Raw genomic sequence first — 25,056 nt, forward strand, 5'->3', positions numbered from 1 at the left:
AGGGTTCGGGATAACAACAGATTGGATTGGAACATGCTAGATCCAATTTATAGCTGTTACTGCTGTTTAGCTATTAATCATCAGGTTTCTGTGCTTGCCATGGGGCTTGCTTGCCTTACTGCCTATTACAGTCTAGTGCTCATTAGCGGCTGCTTTTTGCTTTTGCTGCTTGCTCTACCACTGCACTGCTTATCACCTCACTGTGCTGTGCCCAAGAACATTCCGATAACAGCAAGGGCGATGTGCCTGGGCTGGCAGGTGGCCAGGGCATAGCTGCTGTTTCTATCCTGTCCAGTACAGCAGCACAGAACTTCAGTGTGAACTAAAGTTGAAGGGACTGCGACTTGTGGACGTGTCCATGTGGGAGCAGGGTACCTTGAAGCATCTGTGGCTGTGAATAATTCCATGTCAGAGCAGGTATATATCGCAGCACTTTCCAAACTATCAAGGTGCAAAAAGGTCTTTCACCACCTCATACCAGCATACTCTTCATACAGTCCCTCTGCTGCCTTCTCCTCATCTCATCCAGAGTATGTCTCGTCTCGTCTCGTCTCATCTCTTCTCTTCTCTTCTCTTGCTTCTTCCTCTCTCCACTCCTTCCTCAGCTGCTCTCTCTTCATCGGCTCTCAACCCCTTAACAGAACCAGCCACAGCTGCACCTTGTCTACACCAGCCAACCCACCGCCCCTGAAGCCAGCCCACAGCTGTATGTTATCAACGATAACTAACCCAGCTTCATTCCTCTACAGGTATATATTGAAGTGTCTGTGGCCATGGTTATGTCTGTGTCACAGTGGGTATGCCTCTGAAGAGATTATGGCCTAAGGACAAGTCCACACTGGAGAAGTTACACCTTGAAGCCTCTGTGGGTAATTCCATGCTACATCAGGTACAGCTTGAAGCATGTCAGTGCATGAGATTGTACTGGAGCACTTCCAAGTGTGTGACTGTAGATAAGCCCATGACCAAGCAGGTACACCCCTGTAAGGCTTGCAACCAGGGGTAAGGCCATGCTGGAGCTGATTTTCTTCTAAAGGGATTGTGGTTGTAGGTAAGGCCATGCTGGAGCAGGTCTATGGTCACAGCCCATGGAGAAGGCCACATTGGAACAGGAGAACCTCAAAGCAGCTGTGGCTGTGCATAAGTTTATGCCACAGCAGGTGTACCCCTGGAGAGACTGTGGCTCATAGCTGAGGCTCCACTTGGAGCAGGTACAACCCTAAGGGACTGCGGTCTGTGGGTAAGGCCAAGCTGAAACCCGGGCAAGGGGAGGAGTCCATCACAATGTTAAATCCTACTGGCTGGTCCAAAGGGACCAAGGATGGAGATTGCAGTGGATATACCTTTAAATTTTTGTAACCCATGATTTGAGTTGCATGTTATATAGTAATTCATATATATTTATGCTTATATATATATATATATCTAGCAGGAGCCATTACTGTGGGGGGAGGGAGTAAGCAGCTGTGTGGGGCTTAGTTGCCAGCTGGGTTCAAACCACGACATTGACTAATATTCTAAATTAAAACCAGGAGTGCGGAGAAGAACACAAGGGTTTAAGTATACAAATAACTTTTCTTGCCAGTAAATGTTACCTCATGCTATTCTGAAGCAGCCATGGACTTTGAAACCCAGATGTGAGGGCAGGATTCAAAGCCTCAGTGAACTTATGACATAAAACTGAACCAAGCTTCACCCTGAAAACTGAGAAAGCCAAGTGCCTCCCTAAGCAGCCACAATGGAAAGCACGTTGTCACTGACAGGCACTGAAAGCTTTGCTAAGGGGACAGGGAAACCTCCATTACCTGAGGAAAGCTTAGGAAGAGTTGAGCAGTTAGCATATGTGCATAGTGCATTACACAGCCCACCCAGTGAGGGATCCTTCCACTCTTGAGTTCTTGTTCCTTTTGCCCTCAGATGGCTGTCAGTGGTCAGTGAAGTTTCTGGGCCCAAGGCTGTTTTTCAGACAAACCCATTTCCAGCTGCCTGCTTTCTCTAAAGGAGCCTTGGAGATGCTTGTGGCTTGGTACTGTCCCCCGTAGCTGCAGTATTGCCAGCAGCATCACGGTGTTTCTACCTTATGATTTACCTGTCCATGTCGTACCGCCTCTGTGCTCTGCCTGCTCAGTATAGAGGCTCTCTTGCCTACCCCAGGTAGGGTAGATACCTCGGAGTGGTGCTCTCCCTGTTTCTGTTGTCCATTTCTCCAGGCAATGCCTGGCTGAGACAGGATGGTGTTCCACAGCCAGGGTCAGGCTGGTTTCTGGTCAGCGGAGTCCAGACAAAGGAGAAGGCCAGTCCTCAGACCAAAGCCTACGTTTCAGCTCTGTGAGGACGCTTGAGAAATGTCTGAGCACCAGATATCCTTCTGCTTGAGAAGGCATCTCAAACCTTGTCCTGGCCAGCATCCCTGAACCGAGTTTGGATAAGGTGGTGTGTTTGCTTGGATGTTTCAAAGACTCCCCTTTTTCTGTCATTCTTTTCTTTATCCACCGGTGACTCTCACCTTCTGGAAGCTGTTGCTACCTCAACTTCTTGCCACAGAGAGCAGTATCAGCTGCACCCCATGCCTGTCTCGGGGAGATCTGCTGTTGCTGTAGGCAGTGAGGGGGAAGGTCTGCCCTGTCCCACCTGCTGGAGACTGTGACAGTGCTCTGGCAGCTCATTCACAGCCTCTGGAGGAGGTATTTGTCTCTTCAAGTGTCATTCATACTTGAATAACTATCCAGTGTCATCCAGGAAAGAGACCAGATGGAAGTGTCCTGTGTGCCAGATTTGACTACAGGTTGCCAGTCAGACCAGGCTGGGTCAGACAAGAGGGCTTACTAGCTTTACACCAGGAATTGGAAGGATTTCTGGCCTCACCCCATGCTGCTTGGCCTGGCCTAAAACCATGCAGAAGCTGCCTGCCCATTTCATCCCCTCCTGTGCGTCCTCTGTAGATGGCATCAGAGAGTGCTCTCCTCTTTCTCCGAGCTTTAGCCTTCAGGGCTAATGGTGCTTTTGTCATTTTCAGCCTTGGGTAATTCTCATGTATGGCACTTCTATGCTTATTACAAATCCGCTCTTTTTCTGGAGCGGAACCAGCTGATCCACTGGTCATCAGGATACTCCTACAGAGTCTAGATGCTGCAATTGAGACCTATGGCATGAGGCACGTTCCTTTCTGTGGAACACCAGAGTTAGTCACACAGCTAATGCCTACAAAAAAGTGAAGTGTAAAAAGATGCCGTGAACTAATTTAGGCTTAAGCACGCTGCAAAATTATGCTCACAGAATAAAAAATTACCAGCTGATGTCAGTGTGCCTTTGGGTGTACTCACTGCAGAAGAGCATGAGGAATCAGTATCTTACTAACTCATTCTTAGTTTTATAAAAATTATTCCCTGTTAAAAGTATCCCTCAAGGGTATGACCTACTAAACCACATTCTCTCATGCAGCCTAAAGTATTACCTGTACAATAACAATCCTGTCACTGAAATGCACGACACCGTATTATTTTTAGCAGATTAGTATTTAAAATTATTTGACCACAAGCCAAGGATCCCTTCTAAGAAGAACCATGAGCTCGATCATCCATTTATTACCTGCTAAAATGTTCTCATTTGCCTTCCCTTTGCAAAATTTGGCTCTCAGTACTCAAAGAGATTCAATTTCAGAAAAGATATTTTCACAATAATAATTCTGCAGTGCATCAAAGGGGTGTGAGCTGGAGGGGAATAGGGGGCTGTATCCAGACAAAATCGTCTCTAGGACAGAGGGTCAGGCTCAATTACCCATTTGATCATGGGAGACGCGTGGCAAAAGTCAGAGAAGAATGAACCTACTGCTGGGCTGTACGGAGTGCCCAGCTGGAAACTCCTTCCAAAGCTCTGAGCAATCCCCCTCTCACTCAGGGCATTTATGCGAGTGGTTGTGCAAAGGCAGAAGACTTCTTTCTAAATAGGTATTTTGAAGACGGCCATAAATAACAGTCTCTGCCAGCTGCCATGAGACTAGCGGTGGCAAAACCATGAGCTAATCTATCTGGCTCTTAATGGTGACACTTCCCAGACAAGGCATCTCTGTGTCTTGTAGGCAAACAGAGACCTGGGGATGTGGCTGCCTTGCAGAAAGAGCTGAGTGGGGCGTCGCATTTTTGTCTTTTCCCAGGGAAGATTGCTGGCTTATGCATTCTCCAGAAGGAACAGACTGGCTGCTCCAAACATTGCTTAGGGCAAAGCCATGTCCTAATGCTGCAAATTAGGTTAGATTTGTTTTGGAAACCTGCTTTTCCAGAGTGGTCTGGCTGACATACTAATAATTCCCTACTTCTGGCAATTGCTTGCTCTTACTGAATGTCCTTTTGAAAACTGTTGACAAGATCTACACACCACCCAGAAACGCCTGGCCTGCACACAGCCTGATCTACACACACAAAGTATCCTTTGCCGAAGTTCACAGTGTGCAAGTGGGTGCTGGACACAAAACTAGCTGCAAATATGGACAAGGAATAATTGTGGTCAGCACCACAGATAGTTATTTGCAAAGAACGTTGTCATTTTAGGCAGCGTGACCTTGTTGAAGACTCGATTACTTGATTACTGTCAGGAGAGGCTGATCTCTGGATTTAAGTTAAATGCTGTAGTACTTGATGTCTGGTCTTCCCCTTTCATTAGGAAACATTCTTAGGCTGACACTGTTTTTGCTGCCCCTAGTCTGAATTAAAAATAATTCCTTGTGCAAGGGAGAGCAGGCAGAGGTTTTGAAATGGAAGGCAATTGCCTTCACAGGACTGTTCTTTCCTTGTTTCTGTGGCTGGTTTTCTGCTGATTTCCACATATGAGACATTTCTTTGGGCTGTTTCCCTCCTAGTGAATTGTCTACACAATATTAGCCATGAACACAGATGATCTTAAAAGTGTCCCTTTAAATTCAGAGTGCACTTCAGAGTCTTATCTGCTTCTTCATGCCTCTAGTTCAAGGATGCTTCTGAAATGCATTACAGGATGTTCACCTTCTTGCATTTTGCTTGTGAATGCTAATGATACCTTCTCAGCAGTATATTAGTCAACAGGGAAGGGGAAAAAGATGAATGGATGGAGCAAGGCAGTGGCTAATCATGTTAATTTTTGCCTCAGGAGGATGGAGTTTCATCAGCTGCTGGTTTTAGTCTGTTTCTGGGATTTTAGATTATGTTGTTTATCAGTTAGAGCCCAAGCACTGAATGAGGCAGATTTCTGTCAGAAACCTTTGGATAAATGACTATTGAACTCTGTAGTAACACTCTACTTTAAAAGATCACTGCTACAGAGCAAAGCATCACCTCCAGTGGTAGCAAATCCCCCAAAAGAAGAAAAATTGTAGGCTGAACAAGGAGGTATTGCAAAGTGCTTGTGATGGATTTCTTGGGCCCCTGCCTACTGCTGGCTGTATAATTCCCTGAGGATCACCCCAGGATGCAGCCTGCTTGCACTTCCCTCTCTAGCACTCATCCTGCTAACATGGAAGGCAAAAAGGTGGTGCTATGCAGCGTAAGACTGCTTCAGGATTGCTTTTCAGTTGTAAGGCTGCAATTCCTCAACATGTTCTGCTTCCCCAAAGCTGCCTGATGCCCTCCAGCTTACATAGGACAATTTCTGTAGATTTATATGGGAGAAATAACATGAAATGGAGACGCTGTTTCTCCTTCACCGTAGTGTTTGCTGTTGCCCTCTGGTTTCTTAGGTACTTATTTATAGCATGCTCCAAAATAAAGTTTCTTTCACTTTCTAGAAATCAAAGCTAAATGCAGGGGAGACTGAATCCCTCTTTCATCCAGATTACTAGCTCAGTGTAGTAATGTTTGTGACTCAGGGTGACAGTCACAGCAGCTGAGAGGAAGGATCAGGGCATGGAGAATTATGCACATTCAGGCTGGGCTACTCTGCAGTGCAAGTAAGCTCAATTTTGCCACCTCAAACGGCCATTCCTTCCCCAAACACGGTGCAGAAGGCTGGAGGGTGGGATGGATAATAGCGGAGGAAAGAGCCCAGGGCAGCTGGGCTGGCAGCCCCTGCAACATCTGGGGGGTATGGAGCGACTGAAGGGTGATTACAGCATGTCAGAGCCGCTTGTCCTGCAACAACAGCCAGCTCATCACCCCCTGCCCTCCTGCTGACAGCACCAAGAGCATTAGGTAGCCTGGCTTCCCAAGGCAAGGTGGCTCCCAGGCTGTGACACTCCTCCCTTCTCCCCTTCCTCCTGGCAGCCCTGCACCCTACCCACTGCCCACCTGCACCACTGCCTTGGAGCAGTCCCGAAACTGGGTGGAATGGAGGTGACTCACTTGCTGCCAACACAATGCTGATGTTTATTTCCTGAAGAAAAACACAATTACAAAATAAAAGTAATGTAAGTTCTTCTAATACTTTATAGTAGACACAGCTTAATGGAGGAAAAAGACATAAAAAATGCCCAATAAAAATAAACCCTTTTAGTACTCAACAAGCTTTTATTCAGCACTAATATATCACCTCTCATCCTACAAGGAAAGCTTTGCATCTGCTTCTCTGTTTCCAAGAGCTCCATCATAATGTTATTCCTTCATTTATAAAGTGAACTCATGACTCTGCATAATCACTATCCCTTCTGTTTGAAACAGAATCGAGCCAGCATCGCACGTACCATTACTCCTGAAGGGCAGCTTCCAGAGCTGCATTTTAATTAGGGTGATATGTTGTTTTGTCTCTAATGGTTCAGGCACACTAGTGGGTTTCTGAACCTTAATAAGTTACTGCATGTCAGCTGAGGCAGGTGATGGCCAGGGTGCTTGCTCCCTCCCTGGCATTTGCCAGCAAAAACATTTTTTCTCTTATTAACCTAGCCTGAAGCCTGAGCTGACACCTTTTACATCACATTTTCAGTGAGAACCTCCAGTCAATTACTAGTAGCTTGTAAAACTGCAGGTGAAATACTCTTGCCTCAGTGCAGAACACTTAGGCACGGCTGTGACACTACACATCATATCTGCCTTAGGAGAGCTTGGTTAATGGGAAAGAGGAAAGTTCATCTTCTCTGCCTTCTCTTTCTTAAAAATGCATAACAAATGAACCCCAGGTTAAGTAAATAAGCTTGCTGTCTGTAGGAGGAATGCTAGTTCTTTATGTTAACAGTGAATCCATACACAGGTTATTTCATACATTTTGACAATAAATTAGCACTGGGATTTTCTGTTATCAGCCCTTTCTTCTAGTGGTGCAGCAACTGCCGTAATTTGGGATTGAAGCTTTCTTGTGTTACCTGGTGTCATTTAACCTACCTTGAGCTTGCTTATTTATATAGAAAGTGGAGAAAGCAATGCTTGTCTTTCTCACAGTGCTGTGAGGAAGCTTTTGCTGAATAATGGCTGCAAAAAACTGGGAACTTTGGCTAGAAGAAATAACATAAACTGTTAATGTGCTCACATTAGTTGGGGATTATTTTTTTTTTAATGTCAGTCTATTGGACTAGAACTTCTAGGATCATTTAGTCCTTCCAAGGAGACACTGAGATATTTTTCTTTTGGTAACAGAAATATTGATTTGCTATCCAAAATAAAACATATTTTCTTCACATGCTGGTTAACCCCACAGCCAAAAAAAGCATATCTGTACATCAACAGGGTAAGAAAAGACTATTCTTATTACATTTTTTCTAAGGAATTGGTACGATTTGGAGTGTGCTCTTGCATGAGATTGCAAGGTTAAAGAAGAAAAGGTGGGAGAATTATAGTTGGAAGAGTTGAATGTATTTCTTTTGTAGTAAAGTAAAAAAAAAAAAATATTTCAAGTTTCTTATGCTGAAATTCTGGAAACATAGGTGATGTCCCTGTTCAGGTGCTGACTTGCTGCGTCACTCACTTCTGAAGCTGTGGTTGTCTCTTGGAACAGATGCCGGGTGCACATGCTTTTATCTGCGCTCTTTGGAGGCTTGTCTGCACATGTGCTGGGCTGGGCTGTGAAAGCTCACATGCCTGGCAGCTCGGAGTAGAGTATTTCTGCATGTGCTCAGCTGCTTATATTTAAACTGCAAAGACAAGGTCCAGAGAACCCATCAGGATTACAAGGTAGACACACAATAGAGGTAGATGCCGGATAGGATTTACAAGTACAGAAGGGTAGGCTGTCTCAGTCACTTTGTTCCAAATTTCCATTGTAGGTAGAAACCCAAAATCCAGCTCTTAAAAAATTGCTATCTACCTCTCAAGATGCTTTAATTCCACAGATATTCGTGTTTCCAATGTAAAGCGTTGCCCAGGTATTTGATTTTTTTTCCTTGTAATTTTTGGCGTCTACAAAAGCTCGGCAACTATTTCACATTAATCTGCATAATGATTTGTAAAATGGTGTTTCTCAGGTGGGGACTCAGCCCAGTAGTCATCCATGTCATAATGACTAGATAGATCTCTCCCAAATACATGGCTGGAGAGTGAGCTGGCATTGCTGCTTTTCCTCTTTTTGTGCAGATGTCCAAGGATTAGCATTCAAGAGGAAAGAATTTGGGCTCAGCCTCTTCTTCTGCTGAAGGGGGTTGGAAGCTGCAAGCCTAAACTCTCAGAAGAGCATCCAGACTTGCTCTGTATACAGCAGTTCGTATGTGGTGAAGATGGTAGGTTCTTCAAAGCGGTGGGTGCGACAGATGGGGGTGGTGAGAATGAGCCAGTGATCTGATGATTCAGGCACCTGGAAGGAGGCCTGGCCTCTGGTTTGTGCTCTAACCCACTTACAAAGCATTAATGAGAGCAGAGACTGTCCTGCTTACCTGTAGAGGTCTGATGGCACCACAGGGTTTAAATACCGGCTCTCTGTTGTTAGGTGGATGTCATGCTGCCAGAGACCTAGGTTTCTCTTGGGTGACAGCAAGACCATTGACTGATACTCCCTTTGACTGATACTACACTTTAACCTAGTGAGTAATGGTTTCTGCGCAAAGTGATTTAAGACAGATCTTCTATAAACGTGAAGGAGCAGGGGAGCAATGTAAGGTAGAGTGAACAAGTGTGGAAAAACAGAGGGGAGAAGGGATAAAATGTGTAAACAGGCTGTTGTGTCTGCAATGCCCTGTGCCTGATCCCCACAATGGGTGTGTGTACCAGGGGTGTTTGTGCATGCGCACAGGTATGTGCAAGTCAGAGTACCAGCAATAACGGGATCAGGGCAGTGTCCCAAGGCTGCCTATGTCCCAGTGCCAGCAGCGGGGGAGGCTGGGATCCAGGGGCAGCTACTCTCACATGCATATGTATTTACATATATTCCACTAATGGGCTTTCATCCTGCTCAGCCAGAGAGGGGAACAGGATCAGGCCTTTTGTGCTGTGCTTGCTGAAGTGCTGCATTTTCTCTCCGCGTATATATGCTTCCATGTGTATATGCTTGTGTGCGTGTGCCTATCGGGCACGCATGCTCAGCCTTGCTCCTGGCTGGGCATGGAGCCATCAGACCGTGGCAGCTGCCTTGAATGCGCTACTGCGTCTGACAGCTCCTAACACGCACAGTCCAAACCGCGAGCTGTGAATTTGAGGTCCTGGAAGGGAGTGTGAATCCCTTCACAGAGAAGGAATAATGAAGACACCACCACCTCCTTTCCATTCATGACTCTGGAAGGCAGCTATAAATCTAGGCCAGATTAAAGCTCTTTAGTGGTGCTCTGATTAAGGCACCTAAATTTCAGAAGGAAGGGGGTTTTTAGGGGTTAGCCTAGATGGCTGCCTGTTCACTGAGCTCATTTCTCCAGACTGTAGACTGTTCCCTTGCACTGAGGCAACGAATTCAGCATGAAAGAAGGTCTTCCAGCTTGGCTCACATAATAATACACAAAGTTATGGTATTCCTTCTAAATACTTCTCTTTATTATGAAAAGTTCAGACTTGTTTAGTCATGTAAAAACTGGAGAGGAAGGGAGGGACACATATGCTGCTTATTTCTTGAGTGGGAGAACTGGATGGTACAGAAGTAGAAACTACTGTTTCTCAGGAGTGTAAATAGCATTCCAAGTGATACAAATGTCCAAATATAAAAATATGAGCAGAGAAAGAAATAAGAAGAAAACTCAGCATCAACAAAGAAAAGAAACAGATGCCTGTGTTTATTGGCTGCTGTCATGTATCAAAGTCTGGTCCTGTAGAAAAAAATTACTATATACAAAATAAACAAACACATTTGCTACTGTCCTAATCACAAGGAATTTTATCACTTCAGTAAAACAATGGATTCACCAACAGTTTTGTTAAAATATACAGGGAAACAAAATATTCTGGAGAGTTTCTTGGTCTGGCTGAAAGTAGTAGGAAAAGTTCCACCAAATTCTAACACAGAAGGATTTCTTAATGACCAGTGAAGACCTTTGTTATAGAAAAGTACAGATAAAATACTATTGGGAGTAGCTGCTAGCCCTTAGCATGGCGTTAATGACATTGCATTTGATTCAGTAACAAAATACAGATATAAACAGCACATGGGTCCTAGGTGTTAGCTGAATTGTATATAGAGACTGGGAGTAGGAAGCCATGGAGAAGGAGAAATTTCCTAAAGTTTCATTAGCTGACCTCTGATTGCACTACTACTGTCCTCCAAAATACAGTGATGAGACTTTGCCTCTGTGTGTAATATTCGTGGCTTGTAATAAAAGTGGTAAGATTCAAATAAGCATTTGCTAGTTTTCCTGATAAAACCAGGAGCCTCCATCTTTGAGGGTAAGAGTGGAATCTCAACTTTCTAGCAAAAGCTATGAGAAGGATTTAAGAATTATACAAGGAAACAGAAACAGTATCTCATGGTATCTGGGAAAATCTTTTTGGTTTGTCTGATTTGTGTCTGTGGTCTTTTCAGTTATTAATACAAGCTCACTAATAGAAATTGCTTTGAATGGTTGTACAAAAGTTTAATTATGGGAGTGGAAGACTGACAGAGAAAAGCTTTCCCAAAAGAAATATTAAGATTAAAGATTTTCATACGATTGCACATGTGATTTTTTTTTTTTTAATTCAGACAGCTTTTATAGTTTCAGTAATGTAATTTAATGAAAGGTTGGTGCTGCAAATCCGGTTCAAGAATTGCACAAAGCACATTCCAAGCTGATTACATCCACTTGCATATTCTCATATTATACCTACTTGAGGTGATAAGATCTAGATACAATGGAAGGCAATATTTCCCATCAGAGACTGCAATCAGTAGCAATTTTGTCTACTCATATGGAGCATCAGGATCAGCAAGGTTCTGTCCCGAAGCACGCTGAATACTCCAGAACGCCGAGTTGATTCAGCTCCTGCAGGATCCAGCATCGTGGAGCTGGCAGGTGTTTGGCATGTTACAGGGCAAGTAGTGAAATTACATTTTAGGACTTTTCCTTGTAATTACCTTGCCTCGTGGGAACTCTGCATTTTCTTTTTTCTTTTTCCTCCTGCAGATGTTACAGTCATGTGGGAGCTATGTGTAAACGGGTCATTCTCATTTTATGAATGCTGTGCTTGTCACCAATGATGTGATACTTGCAGTTATGTGCATGGCTGTATCTGTAGTACGCATTGTAGCTCTACTTATCGTGAACTGAATTAAAAATTAAAGGACTTGTCGTTAATTCCCTCTGCAAGAAAGATACAACAGAGAAAGAGCTGATTAATTCATCCTCTACGGCTAGAGGGAAGTAAGTGTCATTTATCCAAAGCGCTGAGAATTATCTCCTTTGCACTCCATACTCCAAAACATACACTTCATGATTCAGAGAGACTAAAAGCTTCATAGACACTACATTCACAGCTCAGTGTGAGATTTGCTGTAGTAGGTCTATAATTTTCAGCAGCTCCTTCCAGAGGAAAGTCACTTTCTCACTTCAGTAATGCTAATTGCTTTCATAACATAAATAATTTAATATGGTTTCTGCTGGATACCTGGTAGGAGGTTTGATTAAGTTAGCTTTTCCACCAAAAGCTCTACTTTGGAACCCAGGTTCTTTCCATAGATAATAGTTTTCTTGGAGGGTACATGTTTAAATCCTTATTCACATACTTTTGTCCTCTCGCTTCTGCTCACAACCTCCTCTGTCCCTTCAGGAGCCTACGACTGAGGTTTCTGAGTCTGCTTGGCACCTGTGACCTGATGGGTCTGATTCTGCCTGTTGGGAAGGGGATTCTGAGCTCAGTTACACCACTGGAGCATGAATGTGATAAGCTCTTTCACATTTACACCTACTGGGAATAAAGCCAAGATATATAATATAATGATGAAGTTTCTTTTTAAATAAAGTCACTTTTCAAAGTCAGAAGTCCTATGCTATGAATTTTATATCCCTCCCCTCATCACAGTCAAGATGTTCTGGTGATCTTTGAGTCACATTTTAGTCAACCCAGTTTTGGGGGATGTAGGGGTAGTGATTTTTTAGCAAAAGAGAGTTTAGTGTCATTTATAAGGGATAAATTATTATTGTTATTAATAATAATATTAATATTAACAACAGCTCCTAGTGTTGCAGTATAATTTATATTATCTATATAGGAGCAGAGGCTTAAAAAAATCTTCAAAGTTTGTACCTTGAAACTGCAGGTGATCATTCAATGCCAGCAATCATAAAGGTCCCCAAACAATCACAGTAGATTCAGAAAGGCCAGAAAAAAATGGCCAACACACCTGCACTGTACCAGAAACTGCACAACACTTCCTACAACAAGCAAATATCAAATATTTGCATATGATAAGCCAGAAGCATAAAAAATACAGAGGAACAGAGCAGGAGAGACTAAGGCAATGAGAACATCAGGGACTTTGTTAGTATCTTAGGAAATGCCTCGTGTTTCCATCATGTGGAGGAAATCATGTAGGGGAACAAACATTCCTCACACAATCTGGTTTAAGGGAATTTTTTTCCTGGTCTGAATTCCCATGACATTTTAAACTGCAAGTAATGTTCCCCAGACACACCTATTAGTTACTCACAAGTTTCTCTGCACACTAGTTTATCTTTCAAAAAATAATTTAAAACTGAGCATTGACAAATGTCTGCCATCACCCTTTATTTACACTAGCCCCTGGCTGTTTAGTGAAATTTTCCCCAAATAGTCAGTGTTTCTCACTATTTAACAGATGAAAAGTCAGCATGAGTTACATGGATCGAGTCAACAAAATTCTGGGGAGTAATATGCTAGAGAGGAGCAAAAATGTATGAACTTCTGGCTTGGGAAAATCAAAAGATGATAAAAAGGAGCCTGTGCCTTAGTTTCAGCTTATCGGAACTCCGCAACTGTGGAGAGTCAGATCAGAGCTTCCAAGGTCACATCATCTCCTTTGGCGACTGCATATGGGTGGATTGCAGATAAAAATGCTGGACCTGGATTCTGAGCAGAGTCCCCTTGCTGGGTCTTTGGCAGCTGGTACGCTGAGTACAGTGACAGATTTGAAAAATGCCATTTAGAACTGTGCTCAGCATTTCCTTTGCTTCTGTTTAAGTTTGCTCCCGTCTCTGTTAAACTATTCTATTATTCAAGCTACCATATTACCTCATATCGCAATTATAAAACAAGCTTATAATACAAAGAATCCAAGGGGTGCGCTTGAAAACGAATGTCAGTTTTCGTTAAGTGAGGGGATGATCTATACCCTTTCAACATATGAATTATTTATTTACCATATTGATGTTTGAGAAAACTGGAAATCACTATCCATCAAAAATGCACACGTGACATGGTATGATAAATGGGCGTTCGAAACTGCTTTGCTTTCAGTAAAAAATTGTTATAAATCTTAATGAAGCATGGACACTATGAAGCCTAAGGCACGTGTTTGATAGCTGCAGCCTGTGACCAAGAATTGCTGGGGCTCTGGGTGCCATCTAGTGGGACTTGGCTGGAATTTGGATGTAGCTATTTTCAGCGTCACATACACGTTATGAATATATCCCAGAATAAAAAACTCTCCTAGATTAGCAATACTATACATTTTCATATAAATAACTTTTTAAACTCTTTTGTGCATCGATATTATCAGAAATCGTTTATATCTTGGTCAGATTTCCTTCTAGGCTGCGGCGTATTAAACTCTGAAATTCAGACCCTTCTGATAGGAAAACAAGGCAGTAATTACAACAATTGTTCTAAAAAACCTAAAAAATTGGTGAATCCAACTTAAAGTAAATGCAAAAATCAATTAAATTTGCCAGATTTGAACTCTCTAAAATGCAGGCTGGTGATATGTGTGCTTGGTGACCCGATGAAGCAGGTCCTGCTGACCTTGTGTCCCGCAAGTCTGGCCCCGCATCTTTCCTGTAATCCTGACTTCTCACCAGCCCACCCCCTTTTCTGCCGTGTGGCATTTATGCATTGCTTTGTCTTCACAGGCACCTTGGAAAAGGTTGGTTTGTTAAAGTCATCAAATAAACTTCTAAGGTCTAAACCATAGGTAGGGAATTTACCTTCCCAGAATAACCCTGAGGTTACAGCCTTTGTTGGTACCATCCACATGTTGTGTTCATGGCCTGTCTTTAAAACATGTAATGGCATGTTTTGCTGCAGATCCCTCTCTCTCTGGATTTTCTTCAGAATTGCTGAAATCCTGAATTTTAGTAGGGGTAAAAGAAATGTATTCAATTTTTTTTTTTTTTCTTTTTTTACCCAGAATACAAAAGCTCTGTATTGGCCAGTTTGGACAGTAATTTTATAGTGTCTGCACTTAAACCAGATCGCTTCTGAAATATTAATAGTATTACGGTTTTATCTTCAGGCCTTAGTCAGCTGTAAATGATCCTTTACTGAGAATGAAACACATACAAAGTGCGGATTCCTGTCTCAACAGTGTACATAGTGCCACTGCAGCCAAGTGGCTGTACAAAGCAAACAGGAAAACTGGTTTCTGGAAGATGATAAAAAATGCTAAAAGCGGGTCTGTCTGGATGGTGGGTGCAGGTTTGCTTTGCCCCTGCTTGGAATTGATGGAGCTCTTGCCTGAATGCCTGGTAGCAGAGCTGACCTGACCTGCATCAGCACCATCCTATAGCTGCTTGAAAATCTGACTTCTGCAGGGCCCGAGAGGCATTTGGTGGTGTCTGAACCCCTTTGTGTAAAGACACCCTCTATAAAATCTGTGCAAACTATACAGTATTGGGTCTTGGCGGAAAAAAATATACAAGAAAGATTTAAATTGTATTTCAGCCCAATCTGCTTAAATGTGGCACTGGAAAGAAACTCATTTCATAAACACTGCATGGGAGAGGTGACAGCTTAATATAGAAAGTTTGCTGGAAAGACCACCGATTTCTGCTAGATTACCTAAACCTCACTCGTGGGCCAGGGTCACAGTATTGAAGAAGGCAAACTGTGAGAGCAGGAGGCATTTACCAGATGCTTATGCATCTTTCATCTGCTAGGTGAACTCAAAGGGAAGCAGAGCCACAGCCTGAATCAGCGCTCAACTTTAACACAAAGCAAGTTGTATTGAGGTGCTTTTGTGAAAAATTGCACATCACGTCCTGGTTTTGGCTGAGATACAGCTCATTTTCTTCCTAGTAGCCGGTACAGTGCTGTTTTGGATTTAGTATGAGAATAACAACAACACACTGATGTTTTAGTTGTTGCTAAGTAGTGTTTATTCCAAGTCAAGGACTCTCCAGGTTTCCCATGCTGTGCCAGTGAGCTGGTGCACAAGAAGCCGGGAGGGAGCAGAGCCAGGGCAGCTGACCCCAACCAGCCAAAGGGATGTTCCATACCACAGAATGTCACGCTCGGTATATAAACTGGGGGGAGCTGGCCAGGAACCACTGATCATTGCTTGGGGACTGGCTGGGCATCCGTCAGCAGGTGGTGAGCATCACTTGGAGTTTTTCAGGGAGGGGATTATTTCTCTCTTTTTGTTGTCTCCCTTTTCATTACAATTCTTGTTGTTATCATTATTGTTATCATTGTTTTTTATTATTATATTTTATTTCAATTGTTGAAGTGTTCTTATCTCAATCCATGGGGTTTACCTTTTTCCAGTTCTCCTCCTAGCCCCACCACAGGGGGGAAGGGTGGGAGATGAGCGAGTGGTTGCATGGTACTTAGTCCCTGGCAGGGCTTAAACCACGACATCATGACTCCCGTTTTGCCTTTGGAGTGGCTGCCTTTGGCAAAGATGTGTTTTATGATTTAGGATAATTATTAATTGTGTAGACCTAAATTTCATCCACAGCATTGCATGCTGAGACTAGCTGAGTATTAGATAAAGTCAGGCTCAGAGTCCCAAAGTACATAGGAGAAACATTTCAGATCGTTCAGCAAATCTCCCCTATGATAACAGGATAAAAAAACCCCTCCTGATGACTTTCTATTTCTAGCTTCCAAGACAACAACCGTGACTCAAAAGAGCTTCTTTTATCTCTGATGTGAAGGGATTGTATTCTTTCCTCTCAGATGTGGTCCTTCTCATTCCAACGTGTGCTAAATTATTACAATTCCCAGCTGATCTTGAAGACCAAGTGGAAACTGAAATGAAATTTAGTGCCTGAATTGCACAGCCTCGAGGCAGTGCAGCCCAGCAGCAGTATGGACATCAGATGGCTCCAGTCTTATACCAGTGTCAAAGGGTCCGTCTTGACCTTTAAAACTAGCAAAAATCTAGGTCAAGCTTTCAGAAAGGCTGACTCTTCTTTCATGACCTTTGAAGCAAGCGCAGTGTCTCTGCTCCAGGAGGAGGGGGAAGGGGTGAGAGAGGAGACCGTTTCAGCTTCTTTCCTAAAAACACGATCAGTGACAAAATGTACTGGCAGTTGTGACAAGCAGTATCGTCAGGCTCTGTGACAGCACATGATACCAAAGAGGATCATGTTTACTGCCAAGTACGACAGAACTGTTAAGGTTTTTGGAGGAAGGACCTGGTAGGATTTTGGGGGCAGTGGATGGGGACACCTGCTAACCTCCCTGCTGCTGCAAACTCCCTCTGAGGAACTTCATCTCCTGATGCAGAGGAAGGTGTTGGGATCACTTTTCCTCCAGGCTTGTCTGGTGAGGGAGGCTCTCCTCCCTCCTTACCTCACTGCAACCCAAGGTGCTCTACCCATAGCTCATTCATGACAGCTCTGTACTTCCCTTGTGGACAGAGAAAGCTGCTGAAAAAAGCAGAATGGACTGTGCAAACCATGGCACGAGGCTAGTTATGGGGACCGTGATAACATGTACCCAGGTTCCCTGGTGTTTTCTGGTGGTGGTTTAGCACTGTGGTAGTACAGCAGCATCTCAGCTTTGCCTTTCTGTGACTTTGGGGTGCGCTCTGTGCAGTGTGACATGGGCATCAGCTATATACAAGTATGCCACACTAGTCAAGAACGCAAGTGTGGCTCATTCTCCTGTCAGAGGTGATGGTCTCTGGGGAGGATCTCAGATCTGAAAGCAGCCCCGTGTAATCAGCAGTGCTCCTGAAAACCCATGGGCACCCAAGACAAGTGCCTGAAATGAGGTTGTTGAGTAGAGGTGGTTGCTGAGAACACGTGTGCAGTGGCAGGGTGTAATTGCCCTTTCACTTGCGTGACTTGGTACTAGACTTTGTTTACGTATCAATGTTTCATCAGGATTAACATCAATTTATCAAATCCAGTTAAGCTTTCTAATTAACTTTCAACCTGTTTCAACAGCCAACAACAGCTGCCAAGATAAGCCTCGTATCACTTGCATGATGTAATTTTTTTTTAATGGTTCATGAACAAGTTGGCATTTCAGAAGCAATTTCAGAAGGCAACTCATTCAACTCAACCATATTGAGTTCAACTGCTTTCTGAAATGGCCGGCATGTCAACCAAACAAACCTTGCGTGAGTCCATTGTTTGAGATTAATTAAATTTCCTTAGTCTGCTTCTTGCTTGTTTTCTGAAATCCATGGTAAACGTCCATGACATTCATATTCAGAAGATGACAGTGGCTCAGACCAGACTAAAGGTTCTGATAAATCCAGTATCCTATTGCTGATACTAACCAAAAGTGGATGCCTAGGAAAGACTGTAAGAGCAGGAGGAGCTATGCAGTATGATCCCCAAGCACTCTCTGATCTCTAACAAGACTCAGATACTTTCAAAGCTATATTCTCTATATTCTTTTTAACGAAGATGATTTGTTCTCCAGAAATCTATCAAGCCTTCCCTTGAGTCAATAAAAACTTTTAACATCCACATCCTTAAGCAAGGAGGTTTACAGCTTAACTACGCCACATGAGAAAAAAAATCTTTTGATTGCTTTGAGCTTGCCTCTTCACAGTTGCCTTGGTATCACCTAGCTGCTATACTGAAAGAGAAAGGGAACAATCAATCCCTAGTCCTCTTCTTATGCCATTTATCACTGAACAGACCTCTGCCCAACCACGATCAAAACTTGATTCTCTATTTCCATAATCTCTGAGTCTTGTCTACATTCACTCCCTGCTCTTTGCAGCAGTCTTCCCATGTCTGCTTGATGCAAAGGGTTTCATAGCCTGGCTGCATCTCTCTCAGTCTCAGAAACCCCCTCTGGTGCCTTTTTGCTCCCTTTCCTAACATGGATTTCTCACTGATGGACCTGCTTTGACTTCAAGGGACAGAAAGAGATCCCCCTACTGCTGTCACATTGCATCTGTCAGTCTACTGTTGCCCAGGTCATGGTTTCCCTCTTAACGGTTAGCATTTGTTGTCCAAGATACACGCCAGCAATACCGAATGACTGGTTTTCAGTATTCACAAGGCCCACTAGTACAGCATGAGACACTTTCAAGCCTGCAATGTCTAAAGTCAAGAGGAACAGTTACAATATAAGGACAGAAATGGTTGTTCTGATTCGAGAAAATTGTTTCAATTATGTCAAGTCCTGGATAATGTAATCAGATTTTCCTGAGAAAGAAAAATACTCCATGCTATTTTTCTTTTGCAGCAGAACATCTAGCAGGCAGAGAAACTAATGGGATCCTCATCTAAAATTCCTAGTAGTTAAATAATAAGAAAACCCTTGATTATAGCCATGTATTGAGTCAGATGTGGAATATTTAATTGATTCTTTTTGACAGCACTGAAGGTGGCTGCCATTTCTGTATGTAAAATTTAATGCAGCACAGGACTCTTGCAGGTGGTCCCAAGCAGAAAAAAAAGAGAAAGTCAGATGTCTTTGAAAAGCAGATGTCTTTATAAATCCTTACTGAGCAGCTGAGAGCATTTTGGGCTGTGAGTCACAGGAGAAGGTAAGGCAGGTGTTCTGACAAGTCTCGCCACTAATCAGAGCAGAAATGAGGCAACCACTGGTACTGTTTTTCAGCCAAACCTATGTCTCCTGCGCTTGATTTAATAACTTTTTGCCTGGCAAGGTTCCTGCTGTGCAGTAATTCACTTCATATTTTAATAAAGAATAACTCAAGACAGAAAACTGAATATTGGATGGTAATGCAATGTAGGGAGTTTTGATGACCTGCTAATACAGTGAATTCACCTTAAGTGGTTTTTGAATGGCAACAAACCCCTCATATTAAATTACAGTAGGGCACATGTTTTCAATCATGTACTCTTTACTGTAATTTATAGCAAGAAAAGAAAATCCAAAACACAGATAGTACAGTAAAACATGGATTCCTCTGCACAAGAACAAACCAGATAGCTTGGGATGGTAATAAGAGAGAAACCTACCTCTGGTTCATGAAAACAAAAAAGAACCACGTTAGCATCTTGATTTGTTTCATTTGGAGCTGCTCCAACTGACAGATACGCAACGACGTGGGCTGCAGCATTAACCTGCGCCACAGCTGAAGGCAGGCTGCTTCGTGTTGGGCATGGATGGTGGGGGAAGGCAGTTGTGTCCTAGCAGCAGCAGCAGCAGCTGTGTTTTGGTATCTGATGTAGCAGTAGGATTATGCCTGCTAGAGTGAAAGAAGGATTACAGTGCATCTGACAGTAGAGGGGGCTTGCAGGAAAATTGTTTGCCATGGATTATGGGGACATAATCTTTTAATGTCCCCAGTAAATGTTGATTTTGGAGAAAAGATAGATAAAGCACATATTAATCTTTAGGGGAAGAGGGTTTGTGTATATACGTTTCCATAACAACCTAATATGATTTTGATTTGCTTATTATTGAGAAGGATGGTTCAATTTTACGATGCGTGTTATAGCTATAGCATGGTACATGTATAAATATCGCAGCCATAAATAACAGACACAGAAACAATCTAGAATGCTACATCTCTCTATCTAATACATTGCTGCTGTAGGCTTCCTACCAGGAAGTCTTATTTTGAAATTATTCTGTAATGCCTGTCAAGAAAAAAAAAAAAAAAAAAAAAGATCATGCTGATTCTTTTTTCCCTTGTTTTTAAATTCAAGCCTTGCAATCATCAGATAGGTAAAATCTTGACGAATATGTGAATAATCTAGTAGTTTTTTATATTCCCTAGTTTTTAAAGAAAAATCAAGCAGAAGTGCATTTAAATAACCAGTATTGTTACTCTCCTTCACTTCTGGGAACTCATTTATCCTCTAAAGCTTGCATGAACAAGTTTTTATTGTGGGGATACAAAGTATTAGATAACAAATCCAGTATAAGGAGGTGCAAATCCCATTGAAAATCCTGCAATTTATCTCTTGCCTCCACTTTCTCACATTTTCTTCCATAAGCATCCACTGACAAAGAACTCTGGCAGCCCTGATGTGCAATTCTGAGTACATACCAGATTGCTAGGTGTCCCTTGGGTCTTACACCTGAATAGCAAAACCTGGCTTACCTTCAGCCGTCACTCGATGCTAGCGAAGATAAAGAGTAGCATATATATTGAGATGTTAAAAGCATATCTAAAGGCAGGCCAGAAGCTCAGGTTGTTTTGACTTGTCTTTCTGACAATAAAGGCAATTGACCTAATTTTTGTAAGTGAAATCCATGGGACCAGGATTTTGCTCTGGAATTATCTATTACTATGTAATTATACACAAGAGGATTGTAGAAAAAGTGTTTGAGGCTTAACTAGGAACTTCAGAACAAATAAATAAATAAATAAATAGAGAACAAAGCACTTGGTAAAACCATGGCACCTACCACAGGAATTTGATTAATGCTTCCCAGGCACAATCTACTTATCTGTGTTTAGAAAATGTGGGAATCACATCTGTTACCCGATAGCCTGCCTTCCTTCTGCATTAGGTCTGGCTGAGCCCCACAACAGCCCCCGTAGTGCTGTGCTTGTACCGGTAGGCAGAAAGGTGATGACACCACACCAGGGTTTTGGCTACAGCTGAGCAGGGCTCACACAGCACCCAGGCTGTCTTGGCAACCTTCCCCCCCTCCCCCCTTCACCAGTAGGCTGAGGGTGGGCAAGATCTTGGGAGGGGACACAGCCAGGACAGCTGACCCAAGGTGACCAGTGGGATATTCCATACCATATGACGTCTGCTCAGGTATAAAAGCTAAGAGAAAGGAGGAGGAAGGTGGGGCATTTGTTATATACAACATTTGTCTTCTGGAGCAACCACTATGCGCACTGAACCCCTGCTTCCCGGGAAGTGGCCAAACATTGCCTGCTGATGGGAACTAGAGAAGAGCATCTTTTGTTTTCCTTCGCTTCTGTGTGCACACGACTTTTGCTATTGCTTCATTAAACTGCCTTTATCTTGACGCACAAGTTTTTTCCATCTTATTTTCTCCCCCTTGTTCTGCTGAGGAGGGGAGTGCTAGACGAGCTTGGTAGGCACCTGGCATCCATCCAAGGTCAACCCACCACACCTTCTTTTCCTTTTCAGCAGAAAAATCCTTCTCATGAGAATCAGAACAAACGGCAACGAGCAGATAGTGACAGAGAGTCACGATACCCTGTAAAAAGTCCCACTCAAGGCTGTCCACATCTGATCTGCTGTACTTCTACTGTTTAAGCACAGCACTTTTAACGGCGAACTGAAAATGGCCTTTGTGGAATTCTGCAGCACCATCAAAATCCTTAAAGACCAGACTGGATGAAGGGTTGGGTAATTCCTGTAAGACAGATGCTGTATTGTTATACCCCATCCAGGGATTTCATTTACTGACAAAATCTGAGGAGAGCATGTCTCTGAGCATCAGACCTCACTTCTGTGGCCGAAGCTCCAAGCAGATGCTGCTCTCCCCAGGCTCTTGCTTATTGTGGCTGAAACAAACAACAAACCTGACACTGACTTTTAGAAGAAAGAGATCAAGATTATCTTTTGCAGAGTATGGCTGTATTCAATGTTAGTTGTGAATAGTGAATGTCATTAGGAAAAACAACTAAAATGCATATGTGGCTGATTGCCGATTAATAGTATTTAAGTTTTCCTCTGAAATATTTTACTTGTCAGCTTCCAACATATTTCTGCACTTAATTAATCTACAAAACCTGAAAAATCTTCAAGCGTATAAATATTCTGCTCATATCTTCTATGGGTATCCAAAATTCGTAAAATAAAATTATGGTGATTACACATGATTGAGGCAATATTTCACTTTTCAGGGAACTTCTACTACAGTAGCAAGACCATAGCTAAAATTACTGGCAGTGTTAATTGGATTCCACTTTAACAATCACAACATAAGTGATGTTGATTGTCACAGTGTTTTATATGGCAGCATATGTATGACTAAATTTAACACATGAAACAGCACTGATTCATTTTTCCTCTGGCAAAAAAATGTCTTTATGCTATTGCATAAGAGTTCAGGATGGCCTGCATCTTGAGCAAATGTGATCTTCAGAATTGAAAAAAACATGTTTAATATAATAAAATATGCAGACTCAGAAACCCCCTCAGTTTTCATTAGCCACATGGCATTTCTGGCATGTAAAGAACCTTCTGCATACTCAATAGGAACTAATTGTTCCTGTGTACCTGGAAAAATTATAGTCCTTGATATAGAACTAATGGAAATGATTTTTAAGTAAAAACAGATCTGAAATTGTAATTTAGTAATGTAGCATAAAATTCTAGTAGTACATCATTCTAGTACTGTGGTATCAAGCCACTGATACAGCAAAATGTTCAAAGAATTATAATATCTAAACCATATAATAATTTTATAACTGGATCATGTAAAACATGCTTTCTTTAGAAAGTAGGTGAAGATATGACGACTGTCTGGAATTAGTTCTAAGATTAGTGATTAACCTTAGACAACAAGTGCAATGGAGATGGTTTGCTGTATGTCACCCAAAGCATGTTTGATCACACAGGCTTCCTCCATAGCAATGCAGTGATCAATTAATATAAAATTTGAAAAAACAGGTGTATTTCTTATCTAGAGTACTATATGCAGTACTGAAATTGCCATTGACAGTCCAAAGACTGAGAATGTTTCTTTCCAGCAACTAAAAAATATTTTGCAGTTTGTTTTGTGAAGTGAATCTGGTGGCAGGTAAAATACAGGACTGAAATGTAGAAAAATACAGACAACGCGTTTCTGTGTAAGCACACACATGGAACTCCTTTTGGCTCATGGAAGAGCTGAGCAATTCTGCTCTTAGCAGAAGATTTTCCTGGTTTAGTTTAGTCTTCTAGAAGTCAGGTATTTTAGGCTAAGGTGCTGAAGGCTCCTTTCGCAGCCAATGGAGAGAAACAGGCACCTTTGTAAAGTAGCTTCTCTTTCTGCAATGGGCAAATGAATCTAAGTGCTGGAAATTTCCTGGGTCTCATAAAAATGTGATGGATTGGAGATCATACATGTTCTGGGCAGACATAAGGACCTTACTGACAATACAGAGAATTCCTGGGCTGAAAGTTCTCTAATCCTAATTTTGCACAGTGTGTCACAGAATTGCCACCAAATTTTAAAAGTAATGCTGATTTTTTACAAAGGAAATAGAAAATAAGCCCAGATGCAATTTCCTGCAAATTCTGTTGGGTACCAAGAGAATACTAGATTAATTTCCCACAGGTGATAAGAACTAGATCCAGGAATTGCAGTATTACTAAAAGAAACTGTCCATTTTCCTTACTACACCTTTAAACATAATATTAGGCCATGAGTTAATTCTTAGAGTGAAAAAAAGATCCGACAGACTATTACAGAAGTAAAAGAAAGACTTTAATATGTAAAGCAAGATTACAGAATTTAACATCTTTGGTACAAATACTCCCTCAAAAAGAAAAAGAGGAAAAATGTAGAAATATCTTAAATACATATATTTAGATGTGGACTGGAAGATTGTCTATTAATTTCTCCAGGCACTAAAAAACCTGCAGTATTTGGTTAGCAAACTAGATGAGAAGCTAGAGTGTCTGCATGTTATAGGTACATCTCACAGCTTCCAATGAGTCTGCAATAAAGTTTTTAGTGAAATTTATTTTCTTGAAGAAGGTAGCACTTCTGGTAGTTCCATTGAGCCGTGAAATTAGCTTTTATATTTACTCTGGAAGCAAGTGATTGCAAACTATTTTATCTTGGTTTGTGAACCTGTGATGGCCACGTCAAGACCATACAAACACCTGCCATCAGCAAGGACTTGCTGTTTCATCAATGCATATTTGCTGTACCTGGAATGCTGTCGCATGGACTTTCCTGAGATTTGATACAAAAAAGTATAGTCAGTCCACAAGGTGATTTACCTGTAGCTTGGTGTTAAGAGATCCGTACTGTGAGGAATTTCAATGCAATGTGGGGTGGTTTTTTTTTCCTTCTCTAATTGCCCTTGTGTATAAATTTTAGCTCATGGTGTTGTATGATAAGAAATCGTGCTGCTTGGGATAGGACCTCAGGAGTAATTTGTATTTTTTCTGTTCCTAGAGATAACAAGCTAAGAGAAACCCTAGGGAGTACACAGGGGAGCGCCATGAATGTCATGACATTGTTCAGGCTCCTGAAGCTGTGGCAAAGGTTGGATTTTCCAGCCTTGGCAGGGCAGGGGAAAGCCTGACTGCCACAATCTCACCTCGCAATAGAGGCTGCAGCAGCATTTGGCTACAAAAGTGCCCATGGTTCGGTTCGGCAGCAGCACCCAAGGGCACACTGCCTTTGCTAGTAACAGAAAAGCAAAAATGCCGGGTCTGATCCCCGTGGGGAGGCCTAGTTTAGTGCATGTCCTCTGACACACATGTGCCCAGGTCAGGGGACAAGGGGACAACTCGGGCTCATGGCCACCCAAGTGTCCCCGTGAGGG

At 42.4% G+C, this 25,056-nt stretch overlaps 1 long non-coding RNA gene across 1 annotated transcript; it reads left to right on the top strand.

Annotated features, from left to right (window-relative positions):
- Positions 1–311: 311 nt before the first annotated feature.
- On the top strand, positions 312–25,056 carry LOC308066499. The gene is made up of 3 exons (XR_013929179.1): positions 312–417; positions 750–889; positions 8,466–25,056. It is a non-coding gene; the product is annotated as an uncharacterized lncRNA (long non-coding RNA).

Source organism: Falco punctatus (genome assembly GCF_963210335.1).
Source record: "Falco punctatus genome assembly, chromosome: 6".
Classification (NCBI taxonomy): Eukaryota; Metazoa; Chordata; class Aves; order Falconiformes; family Falconidae; genus Falco; species Falco punctatus.